A 24,457-nucleotide genomic window follows, 5' to 3' on the forward strand; every position below is an offset into this window, starting at 1 on the left:
ACATGAAAGGTGTCTTCTTATATTTAATCCCCAGGAAGCCTGGAATGATTCGCTGCTGAGAAAGATGCCCTCTTGCTGAACTCTGCCCTCTGAAGACAGGAGCTAATTTAACTCAGCACAATGCCTGGACATAGTACGTACTTAGGAAAGTCATTTTGTTTTCCGTTGTTGAAAAGCTTTTTAACTCCTTTTTATCTAAATCCTTAAAAAATGAAAGAAACAAAACCACAGATGTGTTTGAACGCATTCAAAATTTTTACTTCTGGTTAGACATGGAAGTATAAACATATGAGTGTGTGTATGTGTGTGTGTAGAGGGAAACAGAGACATAGAGAGACAGAGTAGGGAGAGAGAGAAAGATAGAGAATTTTCTCCCAAGACTTTCAGTGGGTGGCAGGGAAAAAAATCAGCATCACGCCAGCATTATAGCTGTTGTTTGGGACTATTTATAGAGCTGGCCACGGTCATGTCAGATCTTTAAAAGAAGCAAAACACCTGGGCGCATTCCAAAAGCAGGGAGAAGGAACTCAAGTCCCAACATACTGCAAGTGGAAAACTGCATCCATATATAAGTCATAATTTACATTCGCTAAACAAAACCCAGAGTCTCCAAGGATTTTAGGGAGCTCATTCTGGCACCCAGTGTAATGAAACAATAACACAATAGCCACTAAATGTTCAAGCCTTTAAAAAAGCTCTGCAATAAATGAATGAATGGCTTCCAATGGCAGAAAACATATAGCAGCTCCTCAGCAAAGGGCCTCCAAGTGGCCAGTGGTCAACGATCAATCATGAGAGCTAGTCTCACTGAATGGACGTCAGGAGGGGGTGACCTGAAACATTTCAGCAGGGGCAAAGTTAGGGCCAAAACCTGTCCCCTCGCTCCCCACTTGAAGTCAGGTGGCACCCCCTCTTTGCCCCATCTCACAGATGATGGTGTTAAGAATGAATTAAACAAAAATATTTAAACTTATAGAACACTTGGGACATCTGCACTAAAGGGAAAAAAAAAACACTATTTCTACAATATTTCACAGATCTAAAGTAAGTGTGTCCTACTTTCAGTAAAACCAATACATTTAAAAATTGCCATTTGAAACCAGATATATCAGAAGTAAGTTGTCCAACTTAGAAAAATGAGTTCGCTCCACACAGGCCAAGGCCTCTATTTTATACTCACCAGGGAATGTCTAGCACATAGCCCAAGACCTGACACGCTGCATATCCTCAAAAGACATTTGTTGTATAAGAGAATTATCTCTGTTAAGTAGCCTGTTCCCCGGGTGCATTCAATGTACCACAGAATTTACAAACATTTCCTTCCCATGGCGCCGTTCTTGCCATGCAAGGTGCAGCAGGTGAGAGAAACCAGAGATGTAGCTGTGGCCTCGGAGGACTGTTTCCTGGGAGATGCCCCCTCCTCTGGGTCCATCGCCTCTGCTGAGTGTTTTTCCAGCATCCCAGGCATCTCCAGCCCCATGTTCTATTAGTACTGAGTGGGCAGGGCTGCTTTTTTGTTTTATGAAACTGCTTCCTGGCTTTCCAATGACAATCCTAAAAAGAGAGAGCAGCTGATTTCCAGTCTGGCTGTGGGTTTGCTACTGACTAGCACCTGGGGAGTCTACCCTGTCTGTGGCTTCCTGGAAGATAATGAAGTTCAGGGCAGGGTGCAAATGGGGACAGGCAATGCACTGTACCTGATGCTGTCTCCACAGCACACCCACATCTACCTCTTTGTTCCAAAATATTTGTTTCAGTGGAGTGTGGTGGTGCATACCTACAATTCCAACACTTTGGGAGGCCAAAGCAGGAGGATCACTTGAGGCTAGGAGTTCAGAACCATCCTGGGCAACATGGCCAGACCTGAGCTCTACAAAAAATTTGAAAAGTTAGCCAGGCATGGTGGCTCTCACCTGTAGTCCCAGCTACTCAGGAGGCTGAGGCAGAGGGAGCCCTTGAACCCAGGAGTTCCAGTCTGCAGTGAGCTGTGATCACACCACTGTACTCCAGCCTGGGCAACAAAGTGAGACCCTGTCTCTTAAAAAATAAAAATGAAATAAACGTTTGTTTCCATTCCCAAAACATTTGTTACTTCCATGTGAATCAGGGAGGAGTAAAAAATGGTTCCACAGAAAGCCTTCTGATGGGCTTCTAGGGAATCCACGCCAGGACGGATCCTTAGTAAAACACTCACTTCCTAAACAGGGAAATGACTCAGAGGCGACTGCGTCTCCTTTTCTTTCTGTAATTTTTATTATTTGTGCTGTAAAAATGAATAAAGACTCACTGCAACATATTTGAAAACAGTGAAAAAATATATAAAGAAGAAAACAAAAATCATCCATCATCTTATCATTCAAAGAGAACCTCTATTAGCATTTTGGCATATTTTATTTACGTTTATGCACATAGACATATTCTATTAGCCAGTTTAGAAGATATTTCACTTTCAGCTTTATGAGCATTTTCTCACATCATTAACATGCTTCAAATAATTTTATATGGTAGCCTAGTACTCCGTTGTATGCACGTACCATAGTTTACTTAACTAGTTCTCCACTGCTGGGGAGGTTAATTCCAGTTTTTAAGGAAGTGCAGTGAACAATTTTGTGCATGCGTATTTCCCCACATTTCTGATTATTTCCCTAGGATAGGATCCTAGAACTAAATCAAAAGGTACAGAAATCTGGCTGGGTGTGGTGGCCCACAACTATAATCCCAGTACTTTGGGAGGCCAAGGTGGGTGGATTACCTGAGGTCAGGAGTTCGACACCAGTCTGGCAAATATGGTGAAACCCCGTTTCTACTAAAAATACAAAAAAATTAGCTGAGCTTGGTGGGGCATGCCTGTAATCCCAGCTACTAGGGAGGCTGAGGCAGGCAAGAGAATTGCTTGAACCTGGGAGGCAGAGGTTGCAGTGAGTTGAGATCATGACACTGCACTCCAGCTTGGGCAGTAAGAGTGAAACTTGGTCTCAAAAAAAAAAAAAAAGTATAGAAATCCTGAAAAATCATGCTTTCCAGAAAGACGGCACCAATTACAGTTCCATACCGTATCTCTGTGACATGGAGCAATGTCATCTTTAACCTTCAATAATTTTATAGCTGGAAAATGGCAACTCATTTCCATTCTAATTAACATTTTTATTATTGTTATTATTGGAATTGTTATTGGTGATAAGTGCTTGGCTTGAATCATCTCCCTTCATCGCAAAACGCCTATGAGGTAGGCCGTCTTGTCCTCATTCTAAGAGGAAGAAACAAGGTATAACCAAGTGACTTGCACAAGGTCAAACCTCTAACTTCAGAGCCAGGACTCCATGCTTGGCTCCAAAACCACCCACCTGACTATGATACTATGCTAATTACTCAGGGAGTTAAACATTCTTCCATGTATTTTTAGCTGTTGTAGTTCTCTTTCTCTGAATTATAGTAAATTTATTTTCTGTATGGAAAACACCCCCCAGCATGTTGAATGTTTTGACACTCTACACTTGTACCGAGATTCACACATCACCCCCTAACTCCTCCTCAGCTCAACCCAACCCAAACAACCGCCCAACTCCCCACACCGTTAAGTATGACACAGCATCTTCCCTGTAGGTTAAAAAACATTTAAGCTGGCTTCACCTAACCTCTCTTGAGACTACTTAAAATGTTCCGGAATTTATGTAAGCCTTGATTGAAAAATACCAGTTCACTGACTGTGCATGGTTGCTCATGCACTGTAATCCCACTGCTTTGAGAGGCCGAGCCGGGAGGATCATTTGAGGCCAGGAGTTCAAGATTAGCCTGAATAACATAGCAAGGACCCATCTCTACAAAAAGTTTTAGAAACAAAAAGTTAGCCATCCATGGTGGTGCACACCTGTGGTCCTGGCTACTGGGGAGGCTGAGGTAGGAGGATCACCTGAGCCCAGAAGGTCGAGGTTGCAGTGAGCTGTAAGCACACCACTGCACTCCAGCCTGGGCAACAGAGCAAGACCCTGTGTCAAAAAAGAAGGAAGGACGGAAAGAAGGAAGGAAGGAAGGAAGGAAGGAAGGAAGGAAGGAAGGAAGGAAGGAAGGAAGGAAGGAAGGAAGGAAGGAAGGAAGGAAGGGAAAAGAAAAGAAAAAAAGAAAGAAAAGAGAGAGAGAGGAAGGAAAGAAGGAAGGAAGGAGGGAAGGAAGGAAGGACGGAAGGAAAGAGAGAAAGGAAGGAAGGAAGGAGAAAGAGAGAGGAAGGAAGGAAGGAAGGAAGGAAGGAAGGAAGGAAGGAAGGAAGGAAGGAAGGAAGGAAAGAAAAAGAAAGAAAGAAAAGGAGAGAGAGAGGAAGGAAGGAAAGAAAGAAGGAAGGAAGGAGAGAAAGAAAGAAGGAAAGGAAGAGAGAGAGAGAAAGAAAGAAGAAAGAAAGAAAGAAAGAAAGGAAGAAAGAAAGAAAGAAAGAAAGAAAGAAAGAAAGAAAGAAAGAAAGAAAGAAAGAAAGGAAGAAGGAAGAGAGAAGAAGGAAGGAAGGAAGGAAGGAAGGAAGGAAGGAGAGAGAAAGAAAGAGAAAAGAAAGAAAGGAAGAAGAGAGAGGAAGGAAGGAAAGAAAGAGAAAGAAAGAAAGAAAGAAAGAGAGAAAGAAAGAAAGAAAGAAAGAAAGAAAGAAAGAAAGAAAAGAGAGAGAGAGGAAGGAAGGAAAGAAGGAAGGAAGGAGGGAAGGAGGGAAGGAAGGAAGGAAAGAGAGAGAGAGAAAGAAAGAAAGAAAGAAAGAAAGAAAGAAAGAAAGAAAGAAAGAAAGAAAAGAGAGAGAGAGGAAGGAAGGAAAGAAGGAAGGAAGGAGGGAAGAAAGGAAGGAAAGAGAGAGAAAGAAAGAAAGGAAAGAAAGAAAGAAAGAGAGAAAGGAAGAAAGAAAGAAAGAGAGGAAGGAAGGAAGGAAGGAAGGAAGGAAGGAAGGAAGGAAGGAAGGAAGGAAGGAAGGAAGGAAGGAAGGAAGGAAGAAATTGGATCCTTGTCAAAGCAGCAATACTTAGGAGCAACTGTATGGGGTCTGATAACATGGACTAGCTTGAAAAAACCCCATGCTATCAGAACACCCATTCTTTTCCTTGTAGGAGGTGCAGCATGAAGTTGATTGTATTTTTTTCCATACAGAGATGGGAATAGCTCGACCCAACAGCTCCCACGACAATGTAGTGTTTAATTGCACAGCCAAGCCAGCCACTCTCCACCATCGCCACTCCTCAAAAGCCTGAGGACACATGCCACCACCCTCCCCCATAGCGCGCAAAATCACCTGGAAGGATGAGAGCCCCGGAAACCCTGCCCAGGACCTAATTAGAGGACATCCTTGCACCCAACATCGATTCCCCGCACCGACAGCTGAAGGAAAGGTGAGGAGGGAGGGCATTTATTTCCTTTGAAGTCACCTGCTTGTCCAGGAATTCATGCCGCAGAAAAGTTCTGCAGAATCATAAACAGCCTTGTGGCTGCCTCGGTGCTCATTCTGCAACTCACAGCTGAGCATTTGCTTGATTCAGCTCAGGTTGGAGAGATGCATAGGGTTTTCCCACAAATCACTTGATTAGTATGAGAAATCTATATTTCTGCTGTTCCAAGCATTGCAGGAATTTTGGGTTCCCTTTAAATCTGTCTCAATATTATGGTTCTAGAAGCTTTCAGAGTTTCCTTTCCAGGATTTATTTTTCTGAAGGTGCTACCCTGGCAATTCTACCTTGTTCCTCTCCGGTGTCTTTCTTTCAAAGAACGCAAAAACCCTGGCTGGCAATATTTGGGAGGAAGTGCTGGAGCTATGAAAGTCGGAGACAGGTATTGCAGCTTTCTTACCTAGCACCCCAGGAACTCTGCAGCAAGCAGCAGCACAGGTTACCCATGACCTGGTCACCCCAGCCCCCTGGCCTGGCACACCCAGAGAGAGAACCCCTACATACCTGCTGCCATGACCACCACCAGCAGCAGCTTTTATCACTTGCCATAGATCCTGGAACACTTTGTATGTTACAGGCACTATGCTAGACGCTTGGCACCTGCACTCCATCTAATCCCCACCCCAAGCCTATGAGACAGGTACCAGGTGTTTCAGAGCTGGGGATACTGGGACTTTGAGCAGCCTCCTGGACTGTTTGAGCGAAGTCTGTGGAGTTACCTTGGATTAGATCAACTTCGGTTCACTACAGCTCTGTGCTCCTAGGTTCTCTATTTCATCCTAAACAGACCACGGAGAGTCAGATGTGAAGAAATGATGGGTGAATTCTCTTCCTTGCTTAATCCTGAGCCACAAACTCCTTATCGCTGTTATTACTCTGGCACTTGACCTCACCGTCTAAATGAACCCAGTGTGCTGGGCCCTTTTCAACAGGAAGAGTTCCCTCTCAGAGACATTGATAGACCCAGGGCCAATTGCACATCGCGAGGCCAAAGCCATTCTGGGCTGTGCTGATGGTGCGCTGACATAAACAAGTCCCTCGGCACCCTGGCTGAGGCTTCCTGAGCAAATGCTGTGTGTCCCTTCAGCCTCAGTTCCCACCCTCAGTCCTGGGCACAACAGTCTCCACAGAAAGTCATTCCACCAGGTATGTGACCTTAGATGATTCTCTTTTCCAAAGCCCCAAGCCAGTTTCCTTCCCGACAAGCCACATGTTCCCTAGTCTGTTTTCCTTTTCCTCCCCTGTGGACAGGGAAATAGAACCATTAAGTGTTCCATTTCTTCATGGTTCACACCATTTCCCTCTTCCCAGACTACCTGGAATGTCAAACCCCTCTCCAGGAGATCTCTTCCCCTCCTTGCCTCCCTTTCTCCCTCCTTCCTGGATGTCTGAGAGGAAAACAGCAAAGGATTCAGCTCCCACCTTCTGAGATCCACCCTCCCATTCGAATCACACGACCATGGGTAAGTCCCTTTTCTCCCCAAGACAGTTTCTTAAGGTAAAAGTTAGAGAAGGTGGTCTTCCTCTCACTCACCCCTCCCTCATAGGAAGATACTTTTAAAAACAAAGCAAGAGGTCTCAAAAGCAAAAAGCTTTAGGAGGAGAGAAAAAAGTGCCCCGATCTCCCCTAACTCCTCCCCAGCCCAGGCCAATGGACTCTCTGTTGCCCTGCCACCTGTCTGATTTCTAAGGAGAGTGATTACTCACTCTGGGCAACAACTCTGTTTATTTTCAATACAATCCTACAAGAGCCACCTCCGCAGCAGCTCCAGGCCTGTAGGAATTTATGAAACTGTTTTTGAGGATCTCGATCCATGCCCTCATCCTGGCCTTGTTAATTCAGTCATAACTCTCCAGAGCTCACAGGGCCCCTTTTGCGGTGAAAAGCTCAAGTGATAAGCATCGGCGGAAACCTTTTAATTTTGATTTAGAGACTCGGCACGTCTCTCTGTCATTGTCTGGCGTTCCTCTAGCTCTGTGTGCAGGGGGCATTTGTCTCCACGACCCGCTGGACTGAGGTCCTCGCTGTCCCGTCTCGAAGCTTGTGATCCACCATGCTACTCTCTGAGAAAAATGAAGGCATCCAAGAGGGTCCCCACACTGCCCCACCCGCCCCATCACACAGCCTCTGGCTACCGACTCCTCTTCCCCTGAGAGCTGTCCAAGAGGCCAGGCCCCACTCCCTCACCCACTCAAGGCCATTCTCACCTTCGACCCGCACCCATCATCTTTGTGCTCTGCCCACTGACTCATTTCCATGCAATACAAACATCCCGCTACTTTTCCCATCTTTAAATAAGCAACACTAGCTTTGACCCCACATATTCCTAGAGTTGATATTTCATTTTTTTGCACAGCTTCACAGCTCCACTCCTCCATGAAGCTGTTTGCATGCGCTATCTCCAATGCCTCTCCTTGAACTCACTCCAAGGAACCTCTCGCCTCATCCTCCACCAAAGTGCTGTCATCAGCTCACCCACGGCCTCTACACTGCTCACGTGCAATTTTCAGTCCTCATCCTACTTCTTATGCCAGCAGGATTTGACCCAGCTGATCACTACTTTCTTCTGCAAAAATGCTTTGCTTAGTTTCTGAGGCAACCTCCTCTCCTGGTCCACCCCAGTCTCCAGGCTGCTCTTGCTAAGTCCCCATTGCTGATTCCTCTTCAGTGTCCTGGATCCAAGGTCAGCAAATCTATGGCCTATGGGTGGGTTTCCTGCTTTGTAAGTAAAGTTTTATTGGAACACAGCCATGCTTCTTCCTTTATATGTCCTCTATGGCTGCTTCTGTGCTGCAGCAGCAATACTGAGTAACTGCAGTAAACACTATGCAGCCTGCAAAGCCTAAAATATCTACGATCTGGCTCTTTAAGAAAGAGTTTGCAAACCCCATCCTAGATCTATAAATACTGCCATTCTCAGGATCCACCTTTCTACGTTCTGTCTGTCTACACTCACTCCCTAGGCGATCTCACAGATACCATGAAACTCTGATCACTCCCAGGGTTCTCTAGCTTAGAGCTTGTCTCTGAACTCCAGACCAAAACACAACTGTCTAGTGGGCATTTCACTAGAGCTCCAACAACCCCCAAAACAAACCCACTTCCTCCTTCTCTACTCCTCACAATTTCTAATTTGCTCCTTCTACAGTCTTTCCCACCATCTCAAGCCAAAAGGCTTGGAATCATCCTTGAACCCTCTAGTCTCTCAAACCCCACCTTCAACCCATCAGCAAATCCTGCCAGCTCTCCCTTCAAAATATATCCAGGATCTGCCCTCTCCCTCCCCGCTGTTACCACCCGGCCCGAGACCGTTCCCTTCCTACCACGACCGGAGCCTCCTAGGGCGCCTCTGCCTCCACACGGCCCCACTCCACTGTACTATGAACACAGCGACCACAGTAACTCATTTATTCATGTTTTACAATTTTTATTTATTCATGTATTTATTTTAAGACAGAGTCTTGCTCTGTCACCGAGGCTGGAGGGCAATGGCATGGTCATAGCTCACTGCAGCCTCGAACTCCTGGCCTCAAGTGATCCTCCTGATCAATTGTTTTAAATCATGGACGATGTTACTCATCAGCTCAAAACTCCCAGTGGTTCCAGGAAGCACACCCTGTCCTCACTGCTATTCCTGGCACCCTAAGTGTCTCCAGCTTCAAGGACTTCTTGGGCTGGACTGCTGGTGCCCCAAATATCCACAGGGACCATCCCTCGCTGCCTTCAGGTCTCTGCCTAAGTGGCATGTACAAGTGAGACCCTCTCACTCCGTTCCCCCTGCGGGGCTTCGTGTTTCTCCCTTGCACTCACTGGCCCTTCCACAGGTTTGCTTGTTTGCCATCTGTCTCCCCAACTTGGATCTAAGCTCTGAGAGGCTGGGAACTGTTTTGTCCATTGCTGAATCCTCTAAGCTTAGAAGTGTACTATCAATTCCCAACATTCTGAGCAATGAATAAAAGAACACATAACATGTCAAAAGCTCATGTCTCCTATTAAGGAAACTGAAGGATGGGAAAGAGAAGCACATTGTTTGCCTCATGGAGAAATCAAAGAACAGAGCCATGGCTCCGAGCTCACACAGCCCCAGAGCCAGTGTATCCCTTGCTAAAGAGACTGAAGCCAACCAGTCCCCAACGACAAAGGGGACAGATCAGGGAATGCCCTGCTGGCATCCTTCTTCAGGCCCCTGGGGATCAGGAGGGGCAAATGCAGAAGCGGCTTCTCTGGAGGCAGACAGAGTAATGCCCCAAATGCCTCCTTCCCCCACTCTTCCAGGCCTCCAGAGTCACACAGCTCGTAGTCCTGGCTGCAGCCCAGGAGGGGTGAGTGGACAGTGCAGCACAGCAGACGGTGCACAGGCTTGGAGTCGGCCACTCAGAAGCAGTGTCACCTTGGTGAGTCTTGGTTTTCTCATTTGTAAAATCAGGGTGATGACCAAATCCTTAACATCTGAAAACAGTGTGCAGCCTTAGGCTCCTTTTCTTTCTTTCTGGTTTATGTCTTATCACACCTGAAGAGTCTACCTCTAACTTTAAAAGAGATTATGCACAGGCTTGTTGCTGTGCCGTGAGCTGCTCCTGAATTTCTGAACATCCCTCCTGGGTTCTCCAACAACTCCCCACTCTCCTCCCTTTTTTTTTCTTTTTATTTTTCTTGTTGTCTCATAACTTCTCCTTTCTCTTCCCATATTCCGAAAATCCTCCTATCCTAACCATGCTACATGAATAGTAACTGCTTGAACATTTGTGGTTGGAATGACTGATTTAAAAAGCGGGTTTGGAGCAGGCGTGGTGGCTCATGCCTGTAATCCCAACACTTTGGGAGGCCGAGGTGGGTGGATCACCTGAGGTTGGGAATTCAAGACCAGCCTGGCCAACATGGTGAAACCCCATCTCTACTAAAAATACAAAAATTAGCCAGGTATGGTGGTGGGCACCTGTAATCCCAGCTACTCGGGAGGCTGAAACAGGAGAATCTCTTGAACCCAGGAAGCAGAGGTTGCAGTGAGCTGAGATTGTACCACTGCACTCCAGCCTGAGCGACAGAGCGAGACTTCATCTGGAAAAAAGAAAAGCATATTTTCTGATTTGTAAAATAAAGATTTGGTATAGGAAATTTGGAAAATACAAAAAAGTTTAAAGAAATCAAAAGTCATGTGTTTCCCAAAGCACGGTAAGAACTGGCAGGAAAGCAACCCTCCCAATCTTCCCTTCTCTTCCTGCAACCCGGCAGAGCAACTGCATTCTCAACAGGAACAAAACCCAGAGAGACAGCAGAGGGGAAACAACAGGTATGAGACCCCTCAACCCACTCCCCCTGCCTCTCAGCTCCCCCTCCCTTCGGTGCTCTCACAGACGTGTTATCGCAGGTGTAATTAACAGGAGAGACTTCTGAGATGGAGCCTGGAATCCTGGGCCACCTCTTGCCATTGTCCCCTCCCATCCCCCGGTGGAGCCAATCTACCCCTGAGCAGCCACAGACAGTTCACACCAGGTCTCAGCTCCAGATCTCCACTTGCCCCCAGCACACCCCTCCTGCCTTCCATGAGGCCCGCATCCTCCAAAGCTCAGGGCTTGGGACTCTCTGGCTCCATGAGTCCTGTGAGTCCGTGTTCACCCTCACCACCATCCACTTTTCTCAGTGCTTACACTCTACCTCAGCTGAATATGCCCATGGACCCAAAGTTATCTCTTACTCTTAACTCCATCAGCATTGGCCAGGGCCGAACAGAGTGCTACTCCACACCCCGCCTTCTTCAGAAACATCAGGTAGACCAGCAGGAAGCCCTTCTCGATGACAGGTAGGGCTGTATTTGCAGGCAGAAAATCGAGCTCATTCCATGCCTGGCTATTACGCCTGCTGCCCTTACAAACTAAGGAGAGTGGCTTTGCCTTTCCAAGTATCGATTTCCCTCTCTGCAAACTGGGGATGCCAGCACCTTCCCCACCTACCTTTGAGGCTTGTGAATACAAAATACCGCACAATGAGTTATTATTAAAATAAACAGAGCAGCAAACAGCCACGCAGCCTACACCACTCCTCTTTGTCCTGCCCTACCTTCAGGCAAGCCTGTCCACTTTTCCCAATTAGCCTGTGAACGGTCCAAGGGCGTGCCCATCAGAGCCGTCACCTGTCCTGCTTAGGGAATGCTCCCTGGAGCCCCCAGGTGGCCCTGGCACACATCACAGAGCCAGCCAGCTGTGACTTTCACCCTGTGGAGACTGCCTCAGGCTGCCCGGAGTTTATGCAACAAAGGAAACCACAGCGGGGAGCAAACACATTCTGGAAAAGCATTAACAAATGCGACACTCCATCAGGAGGAGACCCAGGAGGCCACTTCGGGGAGCCCACAGCACCCAAAGTCCCTGCTGTAAGTGGGATAGATGCCACGCATGCATTTGGTCTTAGTTAATAAGTGGATTAAGCCAAAGGCATGGCTTCTGGGAAGGAAGGACGAAAGGAAGGAAGGGTGGCTTCACGCCTTCTTGCAGAAATCTACCACCCTCTTCTAGAACGCACGGAACCCCCAGACTAGCCCACTCTGGAAAGAGCATGGTGTGAGGCAGCAAAGTTTTTTTTTTCATACCTAACAAAACCACTCACTGGCTTTGTGACCCTGACTAAGACAGTCTCTTGATCGGAGCCTCAACTTCTCTGCTTGTGAAATGAGCAGTTATACGTGATGCATCCCTTGAAATGCTAAGACAGGCCTGACCACTGCAGGTGACAGGTCCCAGGGGTGGGAATGCAGCGAAGAGGAAGGAACAAGGATGTTCCCTGCACAGGGATCTTGCACACTCCGCACCTGGCTGCAGCAGATGTCCAGCCCTTACTGACAAAGCAGGCGGCACTTGCCGGATTTCCCGCGAGCGTTTATCTTCTCCCACCAAATGGACTCAGGATGCAGGCATTTTGCATCTTAGTGAACAGCGTCGCACCCAGCTTTGCTACATGGATAGTCACTGCTTGAACATTTGTCGTTGGAATGATTGATTTAGAAAGCATGCCCTCTAATTTGTAAAATAACATGTTTACTGGAGGAAATTTGGAAAGTACAAAAAAGTTTAAAAAATCAAAAGTCTTATGTTTCCCAAAATGCAGTGATAACCACTATGAAGATTTTGATAATATAATATTCTGTTCTAGTTTTCAGGACTACATACACCTTTTGTTTTAATTGCAATTATAGTCTATTTACTTTTAAGTCTTTACTTACTTAATATATATTATTAGCATTTTCCCATGTTCTTACGTATTATTCAATGTAATTTTAATAGTTTTCTTGATTTCCATTTTATGGAGGAGCCATATTGTATTTAATTAATGCCTTCATGCAATGTTTTGTTGTAATGAATAATGCTGAAAGGAATATTCTTAATTAGAACTATTTTGCACATCTCTAACTATTTCCTAGGATAAATTCCTAGAAAAGAAATTGCTTACTGGTTCAAAGGGTATATTTTTTTAAGACACATCTCCTATGTTTCCAAATTATCTCATTTCACATATCCGCCAGCTAAGTCTAAAAATGTCTATTTCCCAACAACACTGGATATGACATTATCATTTTTAAACTCTGCTAATCTGTTAAATGGATAATGATACCTTGTATTAATTTCACATTTTTGTTATTAGTGAGGTGAGACATTTTTACATATTTTTCTGGCCACTTATTTCTTTTGTTATGCGAACTGTCTATTCCCATTCTTTGCTCACTTCTCTATCAGGGAAAGGCTGATTTTTAAAAACGCTTTTCAAAACAGAGAATGAATCCACAAACGCCCTGAATGACACCATTCCCCACGTCTCACAACCACCTCCACTGAGGCATTAATTCAAATGTCCAGTGTAGATCCTTCTCCTATAGTTTAAATCCATTTCCTCCCATCCCATCTTCAGTGGGAACACTGCTCTCTCTTTCATTTAACACCATGACCTTTCTTTGTCACCTGTCAGCTTTTCCTCCAGGGGATGAATAATTCCTCTTCATTTTTCCCTGATCTAGTGTAACTTATGAAGTCAAGTATCTGCGTCGATGCTGCCCTCCTCCCCCTCCCCATTGCCACTGTCTTCCTGCGGACCCTCACCATTTCTCACCTGGACAGCAGCAAATTACTTCTGAACTGGCCTCTCTGGCCCAAGTGTGACCCCCTCCCCTTTGTGCCTCTCTCAAACCTCACCTCCACTCTTCATTTCACAACTGCTGGACCATTTTTCCTAGATGCAAATGTGAGCATGTCATTTCCTGCTTGACACTTTTCTGCTCCTTCATGTGGCAGTGATCCCTCCCTACCTGGTGGGCATCCACAACCCTAGCTTCCCTTGCCCCCAAAACATGCCTCATATGAGCAGATTCAGCAACATCCACATCTCACCGACACATTGTGCCAATCATGCGCTGGATGGAGTTTTGCCACCATGGCACCCTCTTTCCCACCCTCCTCCCATCCACCTGATGGTACCTATTCAAGCCTGAGGTCCCATTCAGGTATTCCTCGCTCCCAGAGGCTCCTCTGCCTGCCCAAAATAAGGAGAATCATGGGGTACCCTGCACCCAGATGTACTCTATCCACTTAATACACCTGACTATATTCCAGTAAGGTCTGTGGCATCAAAATCAAGGGCAGGGGTTGGATGTGGCAGTGTGTGCTTGTAATCCCAGAGCTTTGGGAGCTAAGGTGGGAGGACTGCTTGAGGCCAGGAGTTCGAGGCTACAGTCAACCATAATGGCACCATTGCACTCCAGCCTGGGCAACAGAGTGGGGAGAGGAGAGGAGAGGAGAGGAGAGGAGAGGAGAGGAGAGGAGAGGAGAGGAGAGGAGAGGAAGGAAGAAGGGAGAAGGGGGAAAGGGGAAGGGGGAAGGGGAAAGGGGGAAGGGGGAAGAGGGAAGGAGAAATTGAAGACAGTGTGGTGATCTCAGTGAACATCATTGCGAGTGGTAAGGACACATGGTGGGCACTGGGTTGGCCACCCTGCCTGGTGTATCCCTTGGGTTCTTTCCATGGTCCATGTGGGCTGCTGTGCCCTCAGCAGATGGGCACTGCGGTCCCTGGGTTTCCTCCCTTTCTGGGCTGACCCCCCACTCCTCCTGCATGTGCACCTTCCCAGGCTTGAGCCTGTCTCACACCCTGGGCTCCCTGCCTGGCCCACCCAGCCCCTGGCGTTCCCTGGGCCCTCTGCCCCGAGACTTCTCCAAGCCTTGTCTCAGCCAATCTCTGGAAGGGCACCCTGCCCTACTGCCTGAGGGGCTGATGGTCTTTTTGGGCCAGTTCTTGAAGGAGAAGAACCCCCCCTTCCTTCCAGTAGATCCCCTAGTCCCTACCCCCACACGGGGCACAAAGGCCCAGGATGCCTTTGTTAGCACAGGGATGCCCTGGCCAGCCAGGGGCATGGAAGGGTCGTGCCTCCCCACAGGACACTGACTGCCGACCCCGCACTGTCCTCTTGCTGCCTAGCTCAGCATTAACTGGGGTGCTTTCTTCTTTCTTCTCAGGGCTACACACAGGGTAGTTTTATTTTGTGGCCCTCAGTTCACCAATTTATCTCGCTTCCTACTTGGCTCAAACCAACACAAAGAAAAGCCTTCCACAGCTGGCCACAGCCTCATTCTCAAAACTGTGAGACTCCCTGACTTCACTGACAGCCTGCCTTTGGGTCTGGAGCTAGGCCACCACGTATGTGGCAGTGTACACTCTCCTCTGGGCCACCCCTCCACCATCCCCGAACGCCCTCACATGGTATGTTTCGTCCTGTTCCATAAGGTAACAGGTCATGTGTCTTACCCATGGTGTTCCCATGCTATGGGCCCATCTTGTTTCATTTATCCAATGAGAAGTTTGCAGAGATAATCTAAAGTCTCTCTTCCCTTCATAAGATTCAGATTAAGTATCTCATTGCTCCCGTGTCTCTCTACTCATCCTCTTCAGGTCTACCCATCCCCTCCTCTCAGCTCTGGTTTCTAGAACACATTCCCACCACCCTGGCCTCAGAGCCACATTCAGGAGCCCCCACAGGGATGGGTCAGCAACCCCTCCCAACCACTCAACCAGAACTAAAGAGTCATGGGCATAAATAGGGAAGGTGGAGTGGAGTGTGTGGTGTTAGTAACAGGCACTCAATAAATATTGCTTAACCACAGGTGTCCCTGTCTTTGCCATTTGGTTACAGAGAAATTAAGAGCCTAGAGAAAGCAAATGGTCTATTCAATTTGGAAATGAGAAGAAAATGAGCTACAAAGCAAATAACACTGACTTGGGAGATGGAGGACCTGGATTCTGGTCCTCCCTCTGCTATCGGCCACTGTGTGACAACGCCAAGGCCTGCTACCTCTCTGGGCATCATCTTCCACATCTGGAAGTGAAAGATTAGACTTGATGAAAGATCCCCATGCAGTCGACAGAATCTGCCAGTCCAGGTGGCAGCTGGTGCAGGGCAAGGGAGGGGTCTCCAGGCTCAGGGTAGCAGCCCAGGCAGGTTACACTCCTTTTTCCTTCATCCCAGGGACTCTGGTTTTCAGCCACTTCAATAGCCCCAGAGAGAAGGTGAGGTTCTGGAGAAATAGGTAAGGGTTCTCATCAGCAGAGGGCACAGATGCCTGGATTCGATAGCCCTTGTCTTTCCCTCCTCACAGATCCGTGGCTCCTCCTCCAGCTAAAACCCCTGGCTTATCCATTTCCTAAAGACCATCACAGAGGCTCAACAACCTTCCCTTTTTAGCACTCTTGCTGATGGAAAATTCTTCCTCATACCTAATCTAAGTCCATCTGCTGCAATTTCTGTCTATTTTCTCTAGTTCAATCCTTGCTGGAGATGGAGAACAGCTGGTCGCCATCCTCCATATAACATCCCCTCCTAAACCAAAATCAGTTATTACATCAGCCCTCATCCTGTGTTTCTTCTGGTACAACAACCACTGTTCCCTCCGAGCTGCCCTCATGGATTCCAGCTCTGAAAGCACCGCTGATCACCATGGCCCACACGGGAGGATGCTCTGCAAGCTCCAAGAGCTTCCAGAGCTGTAGCATCTGCAGTGGGATGTAGGGCTCTGTGGCAAAATTGAGAGAGAAGGTTGGAGTGGAAAGGAGCCTGTGAGGATGTGGTCCTGACCTCTGGCTTTATGTCTAAGGGGATTGAAAGTCAGAAAGGGCACATAAGCACGTGCCCAAGTTCAAATCTGAGGGTTCTAGCTCAAGTGCCAGAGTCCAGATAGTAACATCACAAAGTCCTGAGACATTGCACCATGTTTTCAGCATGGGTCAGAGCAGGACCAGCCAGAGCTAAAAAGTGAAGACCACCATTCCTCACTCTGCTCCCCATCCAAACTCTGTCTACCCAATCCCACTAGCAGGTGCCTGGAATTCGACTGCGCACATCTTTTGTTTTCTTTCCAGCTTTTTAATTTTAGGTCCAGGGGTACATGTGCAAGTTTGTTATAATGGATAAATTACACGTCACGGGGGTTTGGTGTACAGGTAGATTATTTCGTCACCCAGGTAATAAGCATTGTACCTGATAGGCAGGTTTTTGATTCTCAACCTTGTCCCGCCCCCCACCCTCAAGTAGGCCCCTATTTTTCCCCTCTTCATGTCCAAGTGCTTAGCTCCCACTTATAAATGAGAACATGCACACGTCTTTGATTTCCTTTAAGAACTTAAATACCTCTGTAAGTGGCAACACTATTAACTGTTCACACCTTAGTATGAATGAGTAGATTCGATCCTTTCCAACTATTAATAGACTTAGGGGTGAAAACAAAGAACAAAGAAACTGAGAGCACAGCAGACAAATTTCCCTGCATGCTAATGTTTCCAAGGTCAGCTCTGTGTATGGGGCTGCAGCAAGCACAGGCCTCTGCACAGTGGCGCAGTGAGGGCTTGCGTCTGGTGGATCTCTCTGGGTGTCAGACAGGACTGTGCCCCAGAGCATCTGCCCTGTCCACCTCACACAGGTCAGCTGCACCACTCCAGGTGCTCTGGCGAGGTCTGCATAGAACTGAACTTGGGGAAAGGATTACCTCATTGCTCCCCCAGGACAGGCTCCCATCACATCCCACAGTTCCTGTTGTCCCCTAGTTAACTCTTTCAGGAGTGAGGTGCACAAGGCATCTACAATTAGATCTCCACCCTGGGGACCCCTGAAATGACAGGAAGGAAGAAACAAAAAGTAACCAGGAAAGAGAGGTACCCCTGCGTATCAGATTAAGATTACCTAGATACCCGCTTCAGTGTGAAATATCTCCCAAGGGGGGAAGGGAGGAAGGGAGGAAGAGGCACGAGCATGAGAAAGAGAGTGAGACAGATGAACAATTTACTCGTAATTTGGGCTATGAAAATTTCCTAAATGAAAGATGAAGAGGGAAAATAACAGAGTGTGGTTAATACATTTCAAGGTCTAGGTTTCAAAACAGCCTTCACCCCACCTTTAACAGATGGAAATAATGTGCTCCAACCTCTTCAACTTTCTGAGATGTTCCTGAGTGTTTCAAATCTCCAGAAATACCTTCCCCTAGGACAGTCAGGGAATTCACACATCCACAGAAAAAAACAAGACATTGCAAAAGCGTTTACCAAAACAAACACAATAGACGTGCTTATTAGATTTCCCCAAAGCCACAAAATTAAACGTTAAAGTAGAAGGCAAAAAGGCTCTTCTCTGATAAAAATTTTAATATGTTTTCAGTCTTATTTCAGGGGACAATTGTCTTTAACAGAAAAATCAGCACAAAATGACAAGATCAAAGTAGGTTGGCAAAAAGATTACTTACGAATATGTTTAGGATGAAAAGGGATAACCGAAGGATGACAGGGATGGAGGGACAGAAGAATAAAGAGAGGACTTTTATTTGCCAGGTAACTCACGCAGGGCTTGGAAAAGCAGAAAGACACAACCCCTTCCCACCATAGTTGGTTAAAAGAGAGAGAGAGATCCAATTTGGCCAATTGGGAAGAGGAGAAAACGCTGGGTCTGTGGATGGTGCTTATCCAGGGTCCTGGCCAAAGCCATCATGTTTGATGAAATGACAAGTAACACATTTAATCTCCTGAGCATCCATCGGTCTTTGCATACACAAACGGGCACGCAGCTTCACAAGGAGTTAATTAGCCTAACACCAGCAATTCGATTCTCCAAACTGGATCGCAGCAGAGACGCTGGGTCCTGGGTTTCACACCTCACCCCATCCAAGGTGAAGCTGTGATGAGGGTGTTTTGCACTTCGTCAATTATTTTTCAGCTCCTAGGATCCTTTTTTAGATCTAAAGTTGTTATTTTAATGATCTCTGTTCCGAATGGGGAAATACAAGAAAGAGGAATGAGGAGGAGGCAGAGGGAAGGAAAGCGAGCGCTCCAGTGTGTCCCACTTGTACTTTCCAAGGCCCCCTCCACCCCCTCCCCCAACACTGCTTCTTCTCTCTATGCATGAGTCACCCTTCAGGAGCTGTTTCAAATGCCTTACTTCTAATGTTTCCTATCACGATAGAAATCCAACAGACCGGCATCAATTAAAGGGAACCCCCAGTTTTGCTATCCTCAAACTCAAAAGCATTTTCTGGTTTCCTTACCGCCTTCATGAAAGCCAAGGTGCTCTCATGCAAGATCCCCCATGTGCTGGCGGCTGCCCCTTCTGGGCTCCCTGGGGGTCACGTGCCCCGGAGAGGCCACAGAGGACGACGTCCATGGCTAACCATGCCCACCGGCTGGGAAAAGTTCAGCTTCCACTCCAGGTCCCCCAGACACAAAGGGATTATAATTGGCAGGGCTGCAAATTTGTTTTGTTTACTGTCAGATAGGATGTACAGAAGAGAACGCTGATGGTATTTTGACCCCCATCCCCCCCCAAAAAATAGGCAGGCATTTTTTTTAACCATTGTAAATAGAGCTTCAATAATCACAGTTCCCACCCAAAATAGCTGCCTACAGGAGGTGGAGGAGAATCTGTTGTGGTGGTTAAAGAAAATAAGAATTAAAAAGTGAAAGGGATTTGTGGAGCTGGAGAATCAAGACTATCATCTGCATCTCCGCGGAAGGGTGCCCTGAGGAAGAGGTGTCACTGGAGAATCCCTCCCCAAACATGCATTTCTTGTCGGGACTGGGAATCGAACTCCCCAGCTGCAGGTTTAACGGGAATCGGAGAGAAGAAAATCATCTGAACTCTCCAACACCCCTGGGACTTGGAAGATCTCCCCCAGACTATCAGCTTCAGAGTATCCCGCAGGTAGGCAGCGTACCTGGTGAAGTGCGGTGGGCACACAAGCAGAAGCTGCCTTCGCAGAAGAGGAAGGAAGTTCAAGACTAAGCACATTGCCTGCTTCCCCATGGGTCCCTGTTTCCTAGTGGCTCACCTCCCTAACATCTCCCTTTGGCAGAAGGGAGGCAGAGAAAGAAAGGAGTTTCCCAAGGGTCTCAGAGCAAGAGAGTCCCTTGAGGTCTCACGATTTAGAACGCTCAAGGGTGCTTCTGGGCTGAACCAGCTGCCTGCCAGGGTGAGCTGTTTTACTTGAAGAGCAGTTAGCAGAAGCAGTGTGGATGGTGACTTCAGCATCACCTCTGCCACAAATGCACCTGTGCACCAAAACTACTTGTGCACCTACAGGGAGCCAGCCCCTCCACCAGCCTCCACCTCCCAGAGCTGCCGGGATGCTCCGGGCCAGGCACCCGTTCTGGGGACAAGGGAGCTTCAAACAGTACCAAACCGAACTCTCTAACCCGTTTTTTTGTTTGTTCTTTCTTTTTCTTTTTTTTTTTTTTCTTTTTTTTTTTAGGACACCCCAAGCCTCGAAAGTCTTCCAGAGTTTTCAGGAGGTAATTGATTATGTGATTTCTTTTCCTCTGAGAATTGTTTTGATGGTGTGTCACCAAGTTGTCACGTAGGTGCCCACCAGGTCAAACAGAATAGCCCACCCTCACCCCCCCGCCCCCCACCCTGGGGAATGTCTCCTTCCACCAAATAAAATGAACTGAGACAGGGCAGGAGGCAGGAAGGAAGCAGAAGTTTGAGGAAGGACTCCAGCTGAAGGTCACAATAGTTTGGGGAAGGCAGATCAAGGTAATATGAAGCGGAGAGACCCTATAGTGGAAAACACAAACAACCAATCACGTTTCTCGGAACCAGCCTACCCATTATGGGTGCACCAGGAAGCAGCACATCCTGGGATCCAACTTCTTTCACCCAGCACACCCGAATCTCCACCCCAGCCCTGCAGACACCCTAGCCCAAGACCAGCCCTATTTAGACAGACCTGAGCGCAGCTAATTAGAAGTAGTAAACAAGCCCATTTCTTGCCAGTGCAGAAGTTTCCCAAATTGTCCGCTTGTTTTCCTCCCAACAAAAGACAGTGATTTCCCACCTTTGTCACATTTCCTACCAGAAACTTTTCTTTCTGCAATCCCTCCACCTAGGCTAAACTGCAAAGCCACTGGCAATGGAGACGCAGGCGCTGCACCCCCGGGACACAGGCAGAGGTACCTTTTCCGCGAAGCAGAGGGGCCGGTGCCCAGAGGCCAGCTGCCCTGCCAAGCAGTGGAGCGAAGCTGTGGGCTGGAGCACGATGAGGATTACGCGTTCCTGTCTCTGCGACCAGACCTTTCGGCAGCTCGGACCGACTGTGCTAGCGATGCACTTAGCAATTATCTGCTGGCGCCGACGCCCCGCCCTCTGCTCTTGCGATTGGCTCTCCAGTCCCGGGCAGGACTGCATTGGTTTCAGCCGACCTCACTCATTGCTTTGGCTCCTACTATTATCTAAGCCATCAAAGGAAATAATTCCATGTTTCATTGACAACCTGTAAGGCTCTCCTCCAGCCCAATGTGGGGGCAGGACCCGGGAGGCCAGTGGAGAAAGGGGAGGCGAGTGGGAAAAGGTGGGGGAGCGGAGTGGGGGAAGGAGGTGGAGGGGAGAGGAAAAGAACAAGAAGGTGTGGGGGGTAGGAGGGTAGGAGGGAGAGAGAGAGAGAGAGAGAGAGAGATGGAGCTATCAAGCAATCAGATTCTTGCTCCAGCATTTTAACTTCCACAAAACAGAGCCCATAGCAACAATTTTCTGGCTTTCTTTTTCCCCCTAACTGGTAAATGTTGCTGAGGGCAGACAGAATAATAACTATGGGGTGTCTGCCGGCATGAGACAGACTCTAGAAAGCCGAGCAAGGTTGAGGGCTGAAGGAATGGAGTAATGCTTTTCACAGGGCCACCCTGGAGGGCATGTGAAGGTCATGGCAGATTGTTTGGAGAGCATGGTAGGTGCATACCTGGAGTTTATCTATCAGTACTTTATCTCACAGTCTCCCTCATCTCCCAACCTGCGGAGACAATTTTCCTTTGCACCCTATCCAAAGAGTCTCAGAAGAGCTTTTCTTAAAGTCCTTAAAACTCTGGAGTTTCTCACTGTTCTCACTGAGAGGTCCAGAGAGCCAAGCATCCTAGAGCTAAGGATTCTGCTGGGCCCCTCACTCTGGTTTATTCTGACACGGCTTAAATTAATCGCTTAGACTTTCATTGACAGCCTAAGCCCAGGAAGAGAGAACATACCCATCAAAGGGTGGGAACAGCCTAAACACCTTTCCTTGTTCACCAAGAAATCATAAAGTCTCACCCCAGTTAAAATGGCTTTTATCCAAAAGACAGGCAATAACAAATGCTGGCAAGGATGTGAAGAAAAAGGAATGAACCCTCCTACATTGTTGGTGAGAATGTGAATTAATGCCACCACTATGGAGAACAGTATGGGTGTTTCTCAGAAAACTAAATATAGAGCTACCATATGATCCAGCAATCTCATTGCTAGGTATATACCTCCCCCCAAAAAAATTGGTATCTTCAAGAGATACCTGCACTCCCATGTTTATTGCAGCACTATTCACAACAGCCAACATCTGGAAGCAATGTAAGTGTCCATCAACAGACAAATTAGATGAAGAAAAGGTGATACATATGCACAATGGAGTACTATTCATCCATAAAAAAGAATGAGATCCTGCCATTTACAACAACGTGGATGGAACTGGAGGACATTCTGTTAAATGAAATAAAACAGGCATGGAAAGACAAACTTCACATGTTTGCATTCATTTGTGAGAGCTAAAAATTAAAACAATTGAACTTATGGACATAGAGAATAGAATGATGGTTATCAGAGGCCAGGAAAGGGCAGCGGGGAGGGGAGGAATGGTTACTAGGTACAAAAATAGAGTTAGATAGAATGAATAAGATCTAGTATTTGATAGCACAACAGGTTTATCACAGTCAGCAAAACATATTATACATTTTTAAATAACTGAGAGTACAATTGGATTGTTTGTAACAAAAGGAAATGCTAAATGCTTGAGGTGCCAGATACCCCATTTACCCTAATGTGATTATTACACGTTGCATGCCTGTATCAAAATATCTCATGTGCCCCATAAACATATACACCCACTATGTACCCATGAAAATTAAAAATTAAAAACATTTTAAAAAGAAATCATAAAGCACAAATTTTGACCTTCCTCTCTCCTTAATGTGTTTGTCACCATAAGGAAAAGACATCATTTGGCAACTAAATTTTCTTAACTAGGTAAAATATTTATTATTAATGTTTCTAAAATAAAAGAGCTTTTATAAATCAATAAGTAGAAGACCTATAACTCAATTCAAAAATAGCAAAGGACAAAATTGGCTGAATTTTTTAAGACAGAATTATAAAAAAGGTCTTTTAAAGAAAGCTTTTAGAATATCAAATTTCAAATGATCCAGAAACTAATCCTTCAGCCTTCTCATCCTAGGATCTCCATGTCTTTGGTGAGGCTATGGTTCCAGTCCTGCCCTGGCCTTCCCTGGGGCCTTGAACAACTGTAGTTCTTATCTTCAGCTGCATCCTCTGCAGCAAATGGCAGGCGCCCCAATGCCTTGTATGGTGACTTTCTATTTCATGCGTACATGCCTGGCTTCCCTAAATACATTTCAAGCCCTGTAAAGACAGAGATGGTATCATGCACATCTTTATCACTCCACAGATAGCACCTAGCACTCAATAAGTAGTCTGACTACTAAAACCCAATCCAAAGCATCCAGGGTGCACAGCCCTGAGCCTCATATGATCCTCATTCCACTCGATTACTCTTCCAGCTGAGCAGAGTGTGGACAGGGCCCACTCTGGAGTCCAGGAGCTAAAAATTCAGGACTAACCACTGTGACATACGGCAGCTCCAGAGTCACTTGGGGCTCTCACTACATGTTCTCTCTGGAAAATGAGGCAGGTCTTCACCCAGCGCCTTCCTTCTCCCTCAGGCATTTGAAGGATATGAAAGGATGCGGGATGGGCATTGTACTTGTGAGGCGTAACCTCAAAAAATGAAGTCCTTTCCATAATGGCTTTCCAAATGTCAGCATGAGTAGGGGAGAGTGGCCGTATATTAGGAATTCAAAACTAGGGCAAGGGATGTAACAAAATATTTGTTTTCTATTTCATTCCTTTGTCTAGGTGAAATTCACGCAAAGGCACAATAATGAAACTAAACTTAGCTATACATTTGAAATTGACACTGTCCTAGAAAAACTGGTGTGTTCAGTCATGGTGTAAAAACCATAAATAACACTTTTATTATTTAAGCAGTACGAGTTTTGCTTTCGAGTGAAAGTAGGCTTCAGCTTTGTGCCTTCATAATATCTCTTTTTCCTCCCCTACTAAGAAAATAAGAGAAATAAACTAAATTATAAGAACTCTCTTGAGTACCTATCAAAGGTTTAGTTGTCCCTGAAGGAAAAGGAAAACATTTCAAGTGATTTTATAAAATGCTTTGTCTAAAACAGCATGTCCTTACATGTACTTTTTGCCTTTTGAAGATGAGAGAGAGAGAAAGAAAGAGAGCAAGCCGCAAACAGTTGTTTATGTCAGTGTCTTTTAAACTGCCTGGTCATAAAATATTCTCTTTGAGAGAAGGATGCTTCCTTTGTGTCCCATAGATCAACCGCTTAATTCTGAGAGTTAGAGAATGAATATTAAGTATGAAGATTCCACTGGTACTTGCATTTGTATTAAATATCAGCTCCATACAATTTAAATTCACTGGGGTAT

The 24,457-nt window shown here is 46.5% G+C and overlaps 1 protein-coding gene across 3 annotated transcripts in view; it reads right to left on the minus strand.

Annotated features, from left to right (window-relative positions):
• Positions 1-21,013, minus strand: part of ZMAT4 (zinc finger matrin-type 4) — a 366,003-nt gene extending 344,990 nt beyond the window's left edge. For 2 of the 3 annotated variants that reach the window (XM_007962274.3, XM_007962271.3), the window contains exon 1: positions 20,873-21,013. The gene's annotated coding sequence lies outside the window, so the exon portion shown is untranslated. The remainder of the gene's footprint in view (positions 1-20,872) is intronic. The other variant, XM_073018043.1, reaches the window with a different exon arrangement.
• Positions 21,014-24,457: the final 3,444 nt, after the last annotated feature.

Source organism: Chlorocebus sabaeus, chromosome 8 (genome assembly GCF_047675955.1).
Source record: "Chlorocebus sabaeus isolate Y175 chromosome 8, mChlSab1.0.hap1, whole genome shotgun sequence".
NCBI classification, from domain to species: domain Eukaryota; kingdom Metazoa; phylum Chordata; class Mammalia; order Primates; family Cercopithecidae; genus Chlorocebus; species Chlorocebus sabaeus.